We start from the raw sequence: 17,597 nt of genomic DNA on the forward strand, positions 1-17,597 counted from the left end.
ATCAAGACATGGTACATTTAATCAGAAAAAAGTTTTTCAACGTGTCTTGTTTTATCTACATTAATTATCTGAAAAAAAAATGAATTAGTAGCAAGGCTTTTAATGTATTTGTAGGTTGAAATTTGGTGAACAAATCTAAGTTAATAGAGAAAAAAATGGTGAAAATGATTCGGAAAGTATTAATGCAATTAGATAGATTGCAGTAAATTTGTAAATGTTTTCGATTTGAGAAATAAAAAAAAATAAAACTACAGCAGAGTAATATGTTACAATTCATTGAGAAAGTTCGTAGCAATTATTATAAACTGGAATCTGTAGTATCTTTTTGCTTTGTTATCCAAAAGCAAATGAAAATTGCCAAATCAGAACTGCTTATTTATAGGAACTGCATACACTTTTTGCAGATCACTTAATGTATAATGTAGTGTTTTCCCTCAAGTAACGCTTTGTAGTAATGTAAATATAAATAAAATAATAATACAAATAAAATAATAACATAATAATAAATAAAATAATAACATAATAATAAATAAAATAATGCATGAAATAATAATTAACTTTTCGTTAGAACTCGCTTAAGAAAACAAACTTTCCTAAAAACATTTTCTCATACTTTTAGTCATTAGTATTTCTCAGAAAAAAAATTTGTGTTTGAAAAACTATTGACATTATTCTACATTTTGCTTCATTTATTATACCTATCTTTTGTGGAATACAAAACAGTAGTTGAAGCGGTTTAGCTTCTAAAGTTTGGCCTTCCCTTTAGAAATAAAACTTTAAAAGTTGACGATACAGTAAGAAAAATACTTGGAAAATATCCTAGAAAAGACGATAATTGAGCACTTTTCAAATGTATATAAATACAAAATGATTATTATGAAATATTAATACAAACATAATCGTTACAAAAAATCTCAACTTAAGTAAAATCGTCAAAATTTTATATAAAGGTAAAATTGCAAATTTTGCAAGATTTCGCAACAGTGAAAAAATAAAACTGATAAATAACTACTCCTAAATTGTTATTCAGAGCAATTATTTACATGAGCAACAATTCATGTAATATAGTCTACATTATTTTAATAAAACGCACGAATAAATCATGAAACAATTATTCAATGGTTTCCATAAAAATTTTTTTTATAAAATACACTTTGATAGTATTTCGCACTTGTACGTTGAAATGTTCATTTCTGGAATTTTTTACAGTGTGGTACTTTCCTTAAACCTTTAAAAGTTTCTATCAGCTTTTCGTTGAAGACGTAAATAAAAAATGACCATGTAAAGCAACCAAGTTAAAAGTGATTATTCGAACTTTAGAAGCCTGTAAAATAAATTTACTCCATCACTTAAACTAGAATTTCAACTATTAACTCAGTTAACCCTCGTAATCCTAGAATTGAAATGAACCATCTTAATTTGAGTTATTTCAAAATAACGTAAGAAACGATTTATAATTTTCTTGAGTATTATTTAATGATTTTAGAAAGAGAAACTTATTTTATTTGTTTCTGCTACTGAGGAATAAATTCTGCCATTTTAGAAATTTAGTTTTAGTTTAGTTTTAAAAGCATGTTAAGGATTTTTGCTTCAGTATATTTTGTAGCAACTATTTTTGCGTTGTAAGGAAATCAAAGTGTTCCTAAATGCACCAACCCACAACGACTTGCATTATTCATAAACAAAGACGAAAATACTTTCAGTTTTATTAACGGGTTTAATTTAAAGCATGGGATAATTACTGATATTAATTATACCATCATTTGGCATTAAGATCATTAATTCTTTCGGCATATATTCGATATATTAGCGGTCAAATTCATTGATTTAAATCGATATCCCATAGCTCTATTTTGTTTTTAAAAATTTATGTATATTCAGATGCGCAGTAAGTAAATTCTTTCCAAAACGAGACTTTCCAAACGATAAATTCCTTCCACCCACCCCATAACTTCTAAAAATTTGTGATTGGGGGCGCTCGTGTCTCCTCTAAAACTACTCTTCAGTTTTCTTCGATCTCACCTGGCGACAAGGCTGTTCAAGAGCATAACGGTGTCTAGACTTCATCGGGCATTACCACCCCCAACTATCTCCCCTCAATTCTGTTCTCTCCACGTTGGCGCACTTCATTGGCGAACAGGTGCATGTCGAAGAAAGCTTAGTATGCTGTAAAATATTTAAGGTACGAAAAATAAACTTTTTTAGTGTTACTAATTTTTATTCAAACATTTATAAGATAAAATCTATTAATTTATTTTAATAATTTATAATTGAAATTAAGAATTTTCAAATTTAATAATTTTTTAAGAAATTATTTTTAAATGTGTTTAAGATTTCAGAAAATAAAAATTTATTATTGTCATTATGTTTTACTTAATAAGATAGTGGATATAAGGTTAATTAAATGAACTTACTTGCTGTAAAATTCGAAACATTTACGAAAAAGGGAGGTAATTATTCTAAATTATTGTAGGGGCAGAGTAATTATTCTAAAATATTGCACATTTAAGTTAACGGCAAGTTGCACACCATTAAGTCGCACGCAAGTTAAATTCAATAACTAGAGCAAATTAAAAATTTATCAGGAACAGCAACAACAAAAAAACCTCGAACAAGTATCTTGTTTTATTTAACTTGCGATAGTTTGACATATTTTACCGTGATTTCACGTGATATGATTCTCTGTTTTTATCAAATTTTCCGAGAGCGAGTTTTTTTCCATAAATATATATATATAACTGTTAAGTCAANTATCTATATATATATATATATATATATCTTACTATTATATGTTAGGTTTTCAGCTTTATCAATTCCAGTTTGATTCTTAATTTAAAGAATAGAGAGAGACAAAAACGGAAAAAAAATAAATTCTTAATTTATGCATAAACATTAAACATAAATTTAAGTTCATTAAAGTATAAATCTTGAATTAATTTTATTGAACTAATTTGTGCAAGTATGAACACAGAGATATTTTTAATCAGTTACACAAAATAATTTTTTCAAGATTGTGCATCTTATTATTTTACCTGATTATTTAGGTATTCATATCTATATCATATAAATATTTATTTCCTACAATATTTTTAGTTTGATTTATTTACTTCTTCATTTCTGTAATGCATATTCTGAATTTCTAAACATAATTTTTAATAAGAAAACTAAGAACAAATATCCTGAATGCATTTATATTTTGCATTCAAATAAGACTCTTTCTCCGAACAAAAGGAAAACGCTAAAAAAATTGTAATATTACGCCTAATGGTACAAACAGCGCATGCATATTACTTTTATTCAGAAAAATTCATTTCCAGTCTAATCTTTCACGTTTCTATCAACTCAAATATATAGAGATGATATTTAATACTCTCGCTCTCAAAATAACTGGCTATATGATATCTAATTTCATTGTAATTGATACATGGCATTGATGAGTTAGGTTAAACTTGTGACAAAGTGAATTAAACTATATAAAGTAAAATATATTACAGGTTGATTTTCCCCATGTAATAAATAACCGGGTTCTTATTCATAATATTTCATTTATATTGTATTACATTATATTTAAAAACTAACTGTTTTGACAGGCAGTAAAAACATGATTAATGTTAGTGAATAATGTTATTAGGGAATAATGTTATTATAGTTGTATTTTAATAAAAATCGAGTTGTACAAATAAGAGTAGTATAATAAGATATTTTCTTGATATTGATTACGCTAAAATCTTACTTTATTAGTTAGTTTTACGTGATAAAAATAAATTTTTAATTTTAGATATAGTTTAGTTGAGTAATAGTTAGCATTTGATAGTTAAAGTTCATTGATTTTAAGGTAATCAGCAGTGTATTGCCTAGATTCAATGTTAATAAAATACGAAATTTTGAAATAATTATATTGTATTTTTAGCTACCGACTTCACGCTAATTGGGGTCGAAATCGATTAAGAAGTTAAATTTTAATTTTAAATATAGGAATGTAGTTTAATTCAATAATATTAATTAATATAATTGTTAAAGTTCATTGATTGCCAAAGAATATGAGGTAATGCACATTGTACTGCCTAGATTTGAAATTCGACTAACGATTTCGATAAAATGCGAAATTTACAAATATTCATAATTTTATTTTAGTTATTAATTGCCAGTCATATTTTAAATGCCAATTTGAAATTTATTTAGAAGTGGGATTATGTTGCATTCGTAAAAAATAAAGCGTTTTTAATAGGGGACAGCATTGTCCAGAACGAAGTTTTTATAAAAAGTTTTCTTAAATTGTATCTTGTTATTCCTTGTAACTTTTTATATGGAAGGATATTAAAAAAATTCAATAAGTTAATTTTGGTCAATATCCTTATGTTATAGAAATAATTTTTTTGAGAATCTTTATCAACAAAATTCCGCCTTAAAAACGTTAAAAAAATCATTTGTCAGTATAATCTTAAAATAGGGATACCATAAGTATTTTTAATTTTCTTTCAATTATTTAAAATGATAATATTTTTTTAATAACTATCACAATACCAAAATTTTTTTATAATTATAGTTTATAAGTTTTAAAACTTTTCGATGACTAGTTATCGGGCGAAACTGACGCCACAGTTCAAAAATGCATAGATTCGAAGGATTCATATTGGATTTGTTAAGTTTTGCTTTAAGTTTTGAAGATGAACTATATTAAATACGTAACTCAACGTTGAACTATATTAAATATGTAACTCAACGTTTGACTTATAAAGAATTGAACATAATCTCGATGGTATACCTAAGCCACCTTAATACAAATGAACAATTTGCGGCCAATAATACTTGCTGAATACGGAATAATACATTCTATATGGGTCCGAAATTGCTATGTAAAATATTCATTAGCTATATTATTGTTCAGAAGTTGAAAATTCTTTTCAAACTTTAAAACATGTATCAAACATTTTCCAGTAACTGATGAGTGACAATTTGCTAAATTTCTTTTGGTACTAATATTAATACTGTTTGGGCCTTTCAAGTCAAATTTGTAATCAGAATAGGAGAAAAAGTTAAATTGGTTATATTTGTACACCATCATCAACGGTTAAGTATTAAATCATGGTAGCGTAAAGCAATAATGCTGAAAAGTTTTAAACGGTAATTTTATCAGCAACATTATGAGTTAGAATGTTAAATTTTACTTTGATTTTAATATTCTAACATTGCCCTGATTTTTATTTTATTTTAGTATAGTTTGGATTCCATATTAGTATTAGACGTGTTTTTTGAAGAAAAAAAAAGTTTATAAATTTTTAGTTATTTTGTAGATAATTTAATAAAAAATTTAAAATTTTATAAATTTAATCTACAATTTTGTAATTTTAAGTTGTATTTTTAATAAACAAAGTTGGTTCCATTCTCTGAAAGTTTTCCATTTTAATTTCTTCTATAGTTTTAAAATCATAGCTGTTACTTGTACAGGGTAACAGAAGCCATCAATTTTTCCCCACAAAACTAACAACTATTATAAACTGAGTAACTAACAACTATTATATAAAACTAACAACTAAATATTTTAACAAATATTTTCTGTCAAGTCTAGTGCGATGATTACATCTAGAACCAAACCTAGACTTCAAACCCAAAGGTATGTGTAAAATATATTTAAAAGAGTGAATTATTTTCAGTTTCACGAAATTGTTCAAAATCTGTTATTGGTTTCATTGTAACGAAACTTGATTTACACATATTTGGAAGTTTTAAATATCCTTTAAGAAACTGATTGCATTATGTTTAAATTTTAAACTATTTCTATTTTTACTTGACCTAGTAAATGACTTATTCTTAGAAACTTCATATTTATTGTGACAAATAATAGTATTCTTTTTCTGAGTCCATAACATTCTTTTCAATAAAATACATAACATTAAGCATGCTTTCTTCTGTATCTAAAAAAGACTGATTCTTATTTTTTTACTTTTTATGTTCGAGAAAATGTTAGTCTTAGCTTAAAATACTTTAATTTTATAAATCAGAAGGAGAAAAAGTGTCATTGGGTGCTTAAATTTTATTTTAATACTTAAAATTCAAGAAATAAAAAATGTAAAAATAAATCTATATATTTTTTACTTTTTTTTTGGTTTTAGTAAATAATGTATTGAGCTGTAAGTGTACAGGAATTTAATCCTCTTTATTAATCTTACACGAATTGACATAAGCCAAATATTTTATTTTTACTGCTTGCTTAAGCTACCCTATATATTATGGGATAGGAAGAGCAACTAAGTTATATTACTAATTAATCTTTAACACATATGTTTTAGAAACTTTCATGCTTGTAAAGTAAACATAAAGAGAAACTGTAAACCCAAGATTTACAACAATTAATATTTAAAATAAATGATCTTAAATTGTCGGAGGTTTTAAACGGGAAAATTGTCCAAATAACCTGCAAGAGTGATAGCCTGAAATTCTAGTGTCAACTATGTTTTATAGAAACAATGAGAAGAATTGTTTGGTAAACAAAAAGAAGTGCATTTATTCAATAAAAATTATATTGGTATTAACTTTATTTTAATTCAGAAATTCTTGTATATTCTGTTAATGATTCTCGTGCTTTTGATCAAAAAAGTAAGACAAATAAACATTAAACTTAATTTAATAAAAACGTCAAAAACGCGTTTTTATGCTGTCGATAAAATGTTAATTTATCTATTTGTATCGTAAATTTTTTGGAGCTAGTGGCATGATTTAGATGTTTTAAAACATTATGTCGTTTATGTTATTTATAATAATGTAATGTAAATCAATAAATGGGGACAAGTTGACTTTTTTAGAACTTCGGAGAAAGAGTTCGAAAGAATTTTCGAGCATATTTAGCATAAAAATTTTCAGAAATATGCTACAATGATTCTTTTAATTGGGGAGATATTTAACAAAGAACGCCATTTTGTAATACTACACATTTTGTTATTTGAACTCCTTACTTTGTTAATTACTATTATTGTTCTTCTAAAAGAAAAGCGGATATGTTTTTGCGCAATATGAATGCTTCTGTCTATAGATGATGTTATTTCAATGATTAAAGACATTTTTTAAAGTTTTGGGCAGATATAAATGAATATATGTTGCATTCGTAAAAAATAAAGCGTTTTTAATAGGGGACAGCATTGTCCAGAACGAAGTTTTTATAAAAAGTTTTCTTAAATTGTATCTTGTTATTCCTTGTAACTTTTTATATGGAAGGNTATATATATATATATTACACATTTAGACTATTTGTATTGAGTTATTATATCTTCTGGTAAAAATTTTGTGAAACTTTAATAATATGTGAAGCTGAGCTATATTATTATATAATTTAATTTCGTTGTAGACTAATCGTATAGACACTACTCCCAGTTGATCAACGAAGTCGAGCATCTCTAGTTGCGCTCAGAGTGTGGGTGGGCCACATTGATGAGCCCGTAAAATGAACGAAGATCCACGATTTCGGTCTTTCTTGAACTCTTCTATCGTAAAGTACTCGACTTCTGAAGCTGGTCGTTGGGCTACCGAAATGGGGGGGGTGGGAGCCATGTCATTTGCAGCGGATGAAAATTGTTTTTTTATATTTTCGGATCATCCTCAAGGATGTTTCCCATACTGTCGCCAACTTCATGCTGTCGCACTAAAGCTGCTCATTGTGCAGATCTAGTGCGAAGTATATAACGTACTACTAGTACTATTACATTTAAAAATGTGTCAATTTTGTTCAATATGTGTTCAGAACAGACGCAATTGTATTACATAAGAGTTCAACACCGTTTCGAATTATTGTGTTTCGAAGTATTCATATTGTGGTTCAGATATGAAATTTTTATTTCAGAGAAGCAATATTGATGTTTTCTTATAAAATTTTAGAGTTTAATTAATATTGGGAGTCGTAAGAGTTATTTTTGTTTTCGCGATAAGGTTTTTAAGGATTTTTAATTTATTTTTAAAGGTTATAACTTATTAGTTTAAGTTAATCAAGTAAAATACTTTTTTAAAAATTGATACTGGTTAACCGATTAATATTAATTAGTTAAACGTTATTGAATTTGGCCATTCTGAGCTCATTTTCATGTTTTCAACCTAATTAAGTAAGTGTTTGAATTATTTAAATTTGAGTTACGAAGATTATCTATCATAAATAGAGGAAATTAAAAGGAGTTAATTACAATCACAGTCAAACTAAAAATTTATCTATTATCTCAAATGCAATGCAATAACTTCTTATTGTTAAAACGTAAAAATTTTCTTAAAGGGTACAAAATATTCCTTTGCATCTAAAGATCTTAAAATTATCTAAAAGTGGGAAAGAATTCTGCAAAAAAGGAAATGCTTTCAAAGATGCAAGTAATTAAGTTTCGAACAATTTTGCTGCATACAATCCATTTTGTTTTGTCTTGAATTCTCGAAGCGAGTAAAAGAATCATTTTAAAAGAAATAAAAAGAAAGAAGCTTTTTAAAAGATGATAATTTTTGTCAGAGGTACATAAAATTCAATTTATTACTCTTTCATAAAACTCTTTTAAGTGTAGCTTCATTTTTGACGAAAAGTGTTGCATTGAGTTATTCAATGTAATACAATATTAGACTTTTTTATTACTTTTTATCACACTATTTCAGGTTATTTTCGGTGTTTTTTTAATCATAGGTCACGCTCTGTTAATCAAGTCTTGGTGGTAAATGTATTTTCCTATTCTTAAAAAAACAAGTTTTAATATCTAAGAGAAAGTAGTTAATTAATAATTTGTTTAAAATCTTGTTTTGATCAGTGAAGCGAAAGTGCTTTATCAAAATAATGGTATTTAAATATAAAAGAAATACTTGATTACTTTTAATACTTTTTTAATACTTTTTTAAAATGTAATTTTTGAAATATAGTGTACTTTTATTTTAAATTTTAAATCTAATTTTGCAATTTTATGACTTACATTTGTAATTAGCAAAATTTTTATATTGTTAAAACAAGGGCTTTGAATGAATTTTATAACTTATATTTAAATGCAAATGAAAATGATTTAAAAAATTATATAAACTTCATCAAAATGTAATTAATTGTAGTTAACTTAATACCATAACTAGTTTATTGGTCCCCTACAAAGTAAATAGTAAAAAATAATAGTTAAAAATGAAAGTTTAAAAGTTGAATCCTTTAAATTAAAAATTTCAAAATATTTCATAAATATCATGTATATATCAATGTATTCTTATTATTCTTCGAGGCTAGTGAATGGTTTATTATGTGTCGGGGGAGCTTATAAACAAATGATTTTTTTTACTCTAAAATTTTCCTTCAACGATTCAAAAGATAAAAATAGAGATTACGATTTAATATATATAGAAATAATTTATGAATTTTATTACAAAAATGCATATGTATGCATTATAGAAAAATAAGATCCTTTTAAGATCATAAATATTTTACTTACAAAAAACGGAAAAACTTGGATGGAAAAAAGAATAGCTTCATATAACTCATATATTTAAAACTACTCCAAAAGAATCCTCTAGATATTACCTCTAGATTAAATCCTCTAGATATTACCTCTAGATTAAATCCTCTAGATAGACTATTACCTCTAGATATTTTAGGTACTTTTCTATTAAGTTTGCATTCTGGTTTAAAAATACCATTTTTATTTCAAACGATTAAGTAAGCTGAAAAAATTGAATAATTTGAAATTTAGTTTGAATTTTGAATTTTTGAAATAATCAAAAATTTATCAATGATTTTGCCTTTAAATTCTTCTATTCGTATCTTAGTTTCTTTTTTTTTCTTCAATTTAGCTATCTTAATAGTTTCGTGTGAACTATCTTATGCAAGAATTGGAGAAGACTGCATATTTATTGACAAGAAAGTGAAGTATTTTCGTGATCAATGTTTTTTTACACTTGGTTTACCAAGGCATCAAACCAATCAACATTTATTTGATGTAATCATCATTAAGAGGAAGTGTGTTTAAAAGTTTTGATCGAGGCATAACACTACGTTGTTCATATGAGATTCCCAACTTTCGTAATGCTGTTTTGTGAATTATACGCATTATTGCATCTCATTAAATAATATGAATCTGTAAATAATATGCTTCATGAAGCCTTGTAACTTTGCCGTAGCCTTGTAACTTTGAACCCAATCCAGAAGACAAAGGAACTCCTGGATCATGTATTGGGAGAACTTCCCGTAGTGGTGGACATTATGATGAAACTAAAACGCACTTGCGTTACTGGATAGGAAAACCATGAAAACCTTCCACAGTTAGCCTTATGGCAAAGGGTTTCGAACCTGTTATCCGTCTACCACTGAGGATATTTTACGTCAGAGCTGTGGACTGTGTAAGCCGGATGCGGAATTCGTATCGACCAGCCATCGGTGGGATTTGAACCCAGTTCACATCATTGGAAGGCGAAAGCTCTATCCCCTGAACCATCGCGGCCCGAAATGTGTATATTGACAGAAAGAAATGAATCTTATTCTAGTCATTATCTCTTGTTCATTAGCTTTTTTTTCTTCCTCTTACCACTACAGCCCATAGCAGCCAGGAAGGTCGGTTTTTTTCATCTGAATCTGCCACATGCTTGTTTTTTGCAATTAGTCATTTTCAATGTTTTCATAACTTTTTGAAGTCATTAAGCCATCTTCTGGAGTGGAGGTCTTCCTCATTTTCTAATGTCATCTGGCTTGTTGATGGCTAAAAGCTTCCGTGGGTTGTAATCCTGTGATAGAAATAAGGGACCAAAATAACTTATTCTGTTTAAATATTATTTTTATTGTACCTGGTTACTTATATGAATAAAGGATTTCATGACTGAAACGAAATCGTCAGCTGCTATCACCGAAAATTTTGCACAATATTTTTCTTTCAAAAATTAGTAGCCTGCCTTGGATATGTTTATTCTATGTCCAGTTTTCTCTGCCGTAGAGAATTACTGGTTGGATTAGTATTTAATACATACTTAACTGGTGATATTTATAAATCTCTATCACTCATTTGAGCAATTTAGCCTCTTTACATTATTGGCAATTATAATGCTGACAATACGCTGGTTTTCTAAAGAGCAATGCCAAATACATTTCGTCGTTCTTACGCCCCACAAAAAACTCAGACCTTAACATTTAGGTCTTTCATTTACTGTTATCTTAGGTATTAATGATCTTAGCAAAATAAATAATGCTGTATTGTTAAATAAGACTAAAATAAGAGTTAAGTAAGATAAATTTAAATGTTTTCCAAAATTTAACTTATACATTTCACCCACTCAGCTGTTCAAAGATATGATATTGCATAATCTAAACTGATAATAATTGGTGTCTTTTTAACAATAAAATAAACAAATTACCTTTTTATACGTGTTTCAAAACTCCAAAATCTTTTTTCTTGCGATTGCCTAACTATAAAAGTGCACCGAATGCATACTGATGCGTTTAAATGGATTTTTGTTGTTGAAAAGAAATGAGAAATTAATATATTTTTGTGTTTAGATAAGTAATTCTTGTTTTTTAAATAGTGCATTTTTACACAGTTTTTTTTTTCAAAAAAAGTTGTTTCTATTAACGACACTAACAACTTCGTTCAAACAGAGGGTACAAAATAGGAATCCGAGAAGATGCAGCCAAAATAGGAATCCGAGAAGATTATGATTCGAGTCCAAGATTAAAAATTTAAAAATGAATAAAGATGAAGTTATTCCATTATTCATATAAGCCTTTCATATATATTGTTAATTTGATCTTTATACAAATATTTTTTTTCTATCTACAACAGACTTTTTCAAACAAACGCAAATCCAAGCAAATGTAAATAAAAAAATAAGTAAAAACTATACTTGTTATATTTGAATCACAGTAGCCAACATAGACTAAAATACTGATTTCTATACAAAAATACTATTTTTCTACTATTTGACTCTGAAAAAAATATATATTCAATTAATAATAAATTATAGATTAATATGATAAAAACTATTTAACCACAAATAAGAGAGATTTTTTCTCAATTTTGTCACTCCTAAAGAAACAACAAATTTCTGCAATCAGCAAGACTTTAAATAAGCAGACTAGACATAGAAATTGAAATTTATTTAATATCGTACGTCTGGAATTCCAATAAGTACTTATCATTCTGCTTCCGTAACGAAAAATGCACAATTAAATTCACATTAACATTTCTAGGGATTATTTGGTAAAAACTGTACTACTTATTCATGACTAATAACATATATCATTGAAATTTAAAAAATTTTAGCTTTCAAGAAATGCCGTTTTTAATCACCCACTTGTTATTTTGAAAAACATAAAGATAATGCAAATCACTTTTTTGTGGATATGCACAAGATGACTACATTTCTCGTGCATTTTCTTAATTGTTTTTTTATATTTAAAGTGGCATCATTTTGAAGCGTTAAAATTAAAAATTACATTTAAAATGACAAATTTAAGATACATGGATTCAAATATTTACAAATAAAAATATAAAATAAACTGAAAATCACTAGTATATTTTTAATAAATCAAATTAATACATGTGTTCATTGTTCATATGTTCATTGTTCATATGTTCATTGTATCAGGATTAAAATGATTATACAATTATACTTTATGCTAAATTTAATAGAAAATACTAATTTTTCAAGTAAAAAGAATTATAATGAAATAAGTCTTAGTTTATATAACGTTATTTGAAAAAAATAGGCATTTCTCTAAGAAACAAATTTAAACTTTACTGTGTAACGCTTTAAATAAAACAATGTTCTAATAGTGAATGAAAAGTTAATGGCTCCCTTTAGAAACAAATACAGTTTCATCTCAAATAAAACAAAACTGAAAATTTGACACATGTTGCCTCTAATATTTTAAGATGCGAGATAACTTCTGCCGTGACATAATAAAGCTAGAAATATCCATTTTATACGTCATATAAACCAACACAAATTTGGGGAAGTAAAATAAAAATGAATAAAGCGAACCACAAAAATGACACTTTAGGAAAATATCTGTTGTATACGTCAAATGAAATGACATCTTAAAAGAATTTTCAAAAATATTATGGTTGGATGATCTCTTGAAAGCATTTTATATTTTGAGATAAAATGGCTTTCTCTTCATATTTTACAAGCTATTTAAGATACTAATTGTTTTTTCTCACATTTTAAAAATTATGTTTTTCTTAATGAGTGGCAAAGCAGAATGTTGGTAATTTACGGAAATTAGAGAATAAATTTATTTCGAATGTTGGAGTTTTAAAATTAAATTTAAAATAAAATATTTCTATTCAATTTAATTAGTTTGTTTATCTAATCTGCTATTCTGAAATACACTTAATTTAAATTAAAATAAGAGTTAAAATATTTTTTTAGATAACATTTTAAAATTATCTGATTTTATACGTTGTAAAAAATCCGGATCAAATTATAGTAAAATGTATTGGTAGTCAGAGTGCCGGTCCTTTTTATTGGAAAAGAATGGAGCAAAATTTTAAGAAAGATTCAATATATCGTAATTTTTGAGATAGTAATTACAGTAAAATCCCTGAATACCTCTAACTAAATAAATATTACCGTAAAAATTATGGTATAATTTTTTACGGTAAAAATGTAAAACTGATTTCACGGTAAAGAGGTCTTTACGGATGATGCATTCAAGTTGCAGACACTTTATATCATAATTTCAACCGACACTTTTTTACAGTGCACATTTTCGTTTCATAATAATTTGCAAAACAGCAATCATAATAATTTGCAAAACAGCATTTGCAAAAATATTTATCAGGTAACTACTTAGACTCGTCAAAATAATCTAAAATTGCTTTAAATAAATTTCCTGTTGCTAAATAATAAACTGCACTGCTCACACCTTCAGATATTTATATCTAAAAATAGGTATTTCAAAAGATAGGATTATTATTATAACTGAGGAACGGATATGTTTCAAATTATCTCTAAACTAAAAATAAAAATGTAATTTCCTAAGATTATTTTAATTTAAAATTTGTAACTGAACACATGATTTGCATTAAAATTGACATGGGTAGCAACGATAAGGATTTACTTGTTTAAAAAAACATACTTAATACAATTCTTCAGATTTTTTTATGTCTAATAATTTTAAATCTAGCTTTTCAATAGTGCATTCAATTTCATATTACTCTGTACATCCGCTTTCGATACTAGCGATATTAGAAACGATACTAGCTACGTATTAAATTCTTTGATCGAGGTTGAATAAATAAATGAGACTTCTTAAGTAAATGATGAAATTAAATAATTGCTAAAATTTTACTTTAAAAAAATATAAAGATGTTATTTTTTTACATAATTCCCGTGATATTCTACACCCCTTTCCCAACGTTTTGAGTATTTTTAGCTTCGAAGGCATAGAAAGAAGAGGGCCACCGTGTTTTGAAGCAATTGCGCGCAAATTTTTTTACCTCTTCATTGTATGAAAATCCCCCCCAATGTTTCTTTAAAGGGTCCAAACAAATGGCTATCCTGAGTTCCAAAGAACAGGCTCTATGTATATTGTTCAACTGTTTTCCTGTGTAATTGTTGCAACTTTTGTTGTGTTACTAAGGCTTTATATGGCTTTCGACATATGTCTTTTCTTGAATTCTTTTGATTTGTGTTCCAGACATCCAACAAGCTGATATTTTTCAATATATCAAATTGTTATGAATAATGCTCTGCATACTTTCGTAACTCCTCTCCATACTTTCATAATTAACACGAATTACACGAACTTTTCTTCGTCAGTCACGAGGAATGAGATCACAAACTTGGTCAATTTTCTCTGTCATAAGAATCGTTCATGGTCGAAGAAATTGCGACAAATTTTGAGCTTTTCTATGGCTTTGTTTAAGCAGCTTGTGTAATTTGAATATTTGAGCCCTGGACAGGTTATCATTACCAAACTATGCCTGTAATCTGAGCAAAATTTCAAAGCGTTTGAAATTTTCTCTTAAAAATGTAATTATTCTGCGTCATTTGAAATGCATTAAGAATGCATTTTACTGCATTAGGAATGTCACATTCCCTTATGAAACAAGTTACTACAAAAAAAACTTACAAAGAACTAAACACTGCCAAGCAATTATTTGGACTGTAGATGTTGTTGGTGCCGAAAAAGTTAGAATAAAAATCGTCTCCTGTTATTAAATAAGTATAATTTATATTTGATCCATTTACGTATCTCAAATAAAATGTGTATTCTTATTTCATATTGTATAAAACGTTATTTTGTTTATTCACGCTTTTGTTTAGTAATCATATTGAGAAATGCATTTTTTTTCTGTCATAATTACTTAAAGATATTTCACTCTCACTTTTTATGTATTTAACAAAAATTGCAAAATACTTTCAATGAATTTAAGGTGCAAATAAATAAAAGTAATTATGCTGCCATATTTTTATTAAGATTATTACTAGTCCAATAAAGAACAATCATTAAAAAAATATCAAGATTTGTTCCAATTAACAAATATCTTTCTTTGATTAATAACAATTAAATTGATAACTTAAACAGAAATTTTATCTTTATCGGGGCTGGAACCTCCAACCTTACAATCCGCAAAAACTGTTTGTTGCAGTGGATACAATTTTTTTCATTGCTTATAAACATTTATTATAGGATTAGTTTTGCTCTATTTATTCAATTGCTTCAAAAATATTTCATAAATAAAAAATGTTTATCCAGTTATTAAACGATTAAAACTAAATACATATGAAAGAAACTAAAAATAAAAACGATTCATTTTATAGTGTATTTGAAATTATGATAAAATGCAAATACTAAACACATTCAATCGGGGAAGTAAACCTGAAAGATAATAAATCATAATAAATGCGTGTTACAATGATACTATGTCACATTAAAGCAAAATATATCAGCCCTTTTAAATATATTACATAAATATTTTGTAATTCTGTCAGTATTGGAAAACCGTACTGTCTTTTAATAACCATATTTTATGATTTATTTCCATTGTACTCTGGCGAATCACCATTGTTTACTACAATCCTAGAGAATACTTGGTTGACAGGAAGTTATATATGTTTCATTTCCTCCTAATCTCCTTTCTGAATAAGGCATTGAATGGGAAATTCAGGTCATATTTCAAGGGATATTTTATTATGCAACGTACTCTACTCAGAGTTTTGGTGAAACTCGTAAATTTAAAATACCCAGGGCAAAAATATTAAATTATAGTTTATAAAAGTACAAAATAATAGTTATTTCCTTTGGTACAATTAACACTCAATGAAATATATTTCTACATATCCTGCAAGGAGAAATTTGCGTAAAATAATCATATTTAATTGAGAAGTCTTAAGATTTATTAAGATTTTTAGTTTGCCTATTTACACAGCTGACACTTGCAGAAGTTTGTATATTATTCGGTAAAAAAACTCTCATTAGTTTTATTCTCCTAAAAGCACAAAATTAATTTTTTATGAGTTCGAAAATTGTTCAGATATGTGAGAAGCTATTTTTCCAGAATCCAGTGACATTTCAAGTATTTTCCTTGAAATATTTCATTTTGTGAGTTTCTCAAGTTTTATCTACATTATTGCTTTAATTAAAGATAATACAACATATGATTAATATAGAATAACTTCTTGCTGGGAATTAAAAGATGATATAAGGTTTGTTTTTTAGTAAAAAAGGAGAAACTTAGATACGGTAAAATAGATCCATTTATATAGAAGAACTATTTGGATGCACTTTAGCATCCAAATAGAGTCTCGGTGTTGCCATCTAGTGTGGCAGAAACTAGACGTCCAAATTAACATGGCCAATGGTATCTCACCCATTGTGGTTGTCCTGAAAAGTGGATACCACTTCTGGAGAACGCACTAGGTCTGCTCATCGGGAAGACTGATTGTGCAGCTCATTGGAAATAAAATTAAGAAAAAATATATAGAAAAACAAGATAAAATCTGTCAATGTGAGAAAAAATATAAACAATTTTTGACTTTCTGCTAAAATATTTCATTACTTTTATACTTAGTCTTATTGCACTAATATTTTTAATTACTTTTCTTGATAAACAGTTGGACTCAAACTATTTTACGTAGATAATACAAAATTTAAACGAATTTATTTCTTCGTCAAGAAAAACTGTAATTCGAAAAAAAAGTAGTAAGCTTTTTAAGAGTTACAATTAAATATTTATGTGATCGTTATCAAAAGTTATGATACTCAATAAATATTAATTTTAAAGGAAATTATGTTTTATGCATGAATTATGCTTTTGCAAATGTTGCTCGAGAAAATACTAAAATTCAAGCAATTTGTCCAGTGATAGGATATAAAATTTAAAACAATTTGACAATATTTTTACTTTGTACTAAATTTGATCAAACTTTTTACTAATATATTGAGACTATTACGTTTGTCCAAAGTCCTATATTTATGCCGGAGATTCTAAATCAATTTAAAAATGATTTTTTTGTCAAAAAAAGGACGCTTTAATCTGATGTTATTGAGTCTGAACTGGTTAATTGAAAATCTTATCAATCTAAGTCAAAGTTAATTTAAATGTTATAGCGTTAGTTTACAAGCAAATCTTGTCATTAAACACTACCAATAGCCACTGAAATAAGAGGGT

The 17,597-nt window shown here is 26.9% G+C and overlaps 1 protein-coding gene across 1 annotated transcript in view; it reads left to right on the forward strand.

The window, feature by feature from the left end:
* Window positions 1-1,995: 1,995 nt before the first annotated feature.
* Window positions 1,996-17,597, forward strand: part of LOC107450954 (prolactin-releasing peptide receptor-like) — a 99,990-nt gene continuing 84,388 nt past the window's right edge. Inside the window, exon 1 of the mRNA XM_016066898.3 lies at window positions 1,996-2,182. The gene's annotated coding sequence lies outside the window, so the exon portion shown is untranslated. The remainder of the gene's footprint in view (window positions 2,183-17,597) is intronic.

Source organism: Parasteatoda tepidariorum, chromosome 2 (genome assembly GCF_043381705.1).
Source record: "Parasteatoda tepidariorum isolate YZ-2023 chromosome 2, CAS_Ptep_4.0, whole genome shotgun sequence".
Classification (NCBI taxonomy): domain Eukaryota; kingdom Metazoa; phylum Arthropoda; class Arachnida; order Araneae; family Theridiidae; genus Parasteatoda; species Parasteatoda tepidariorum.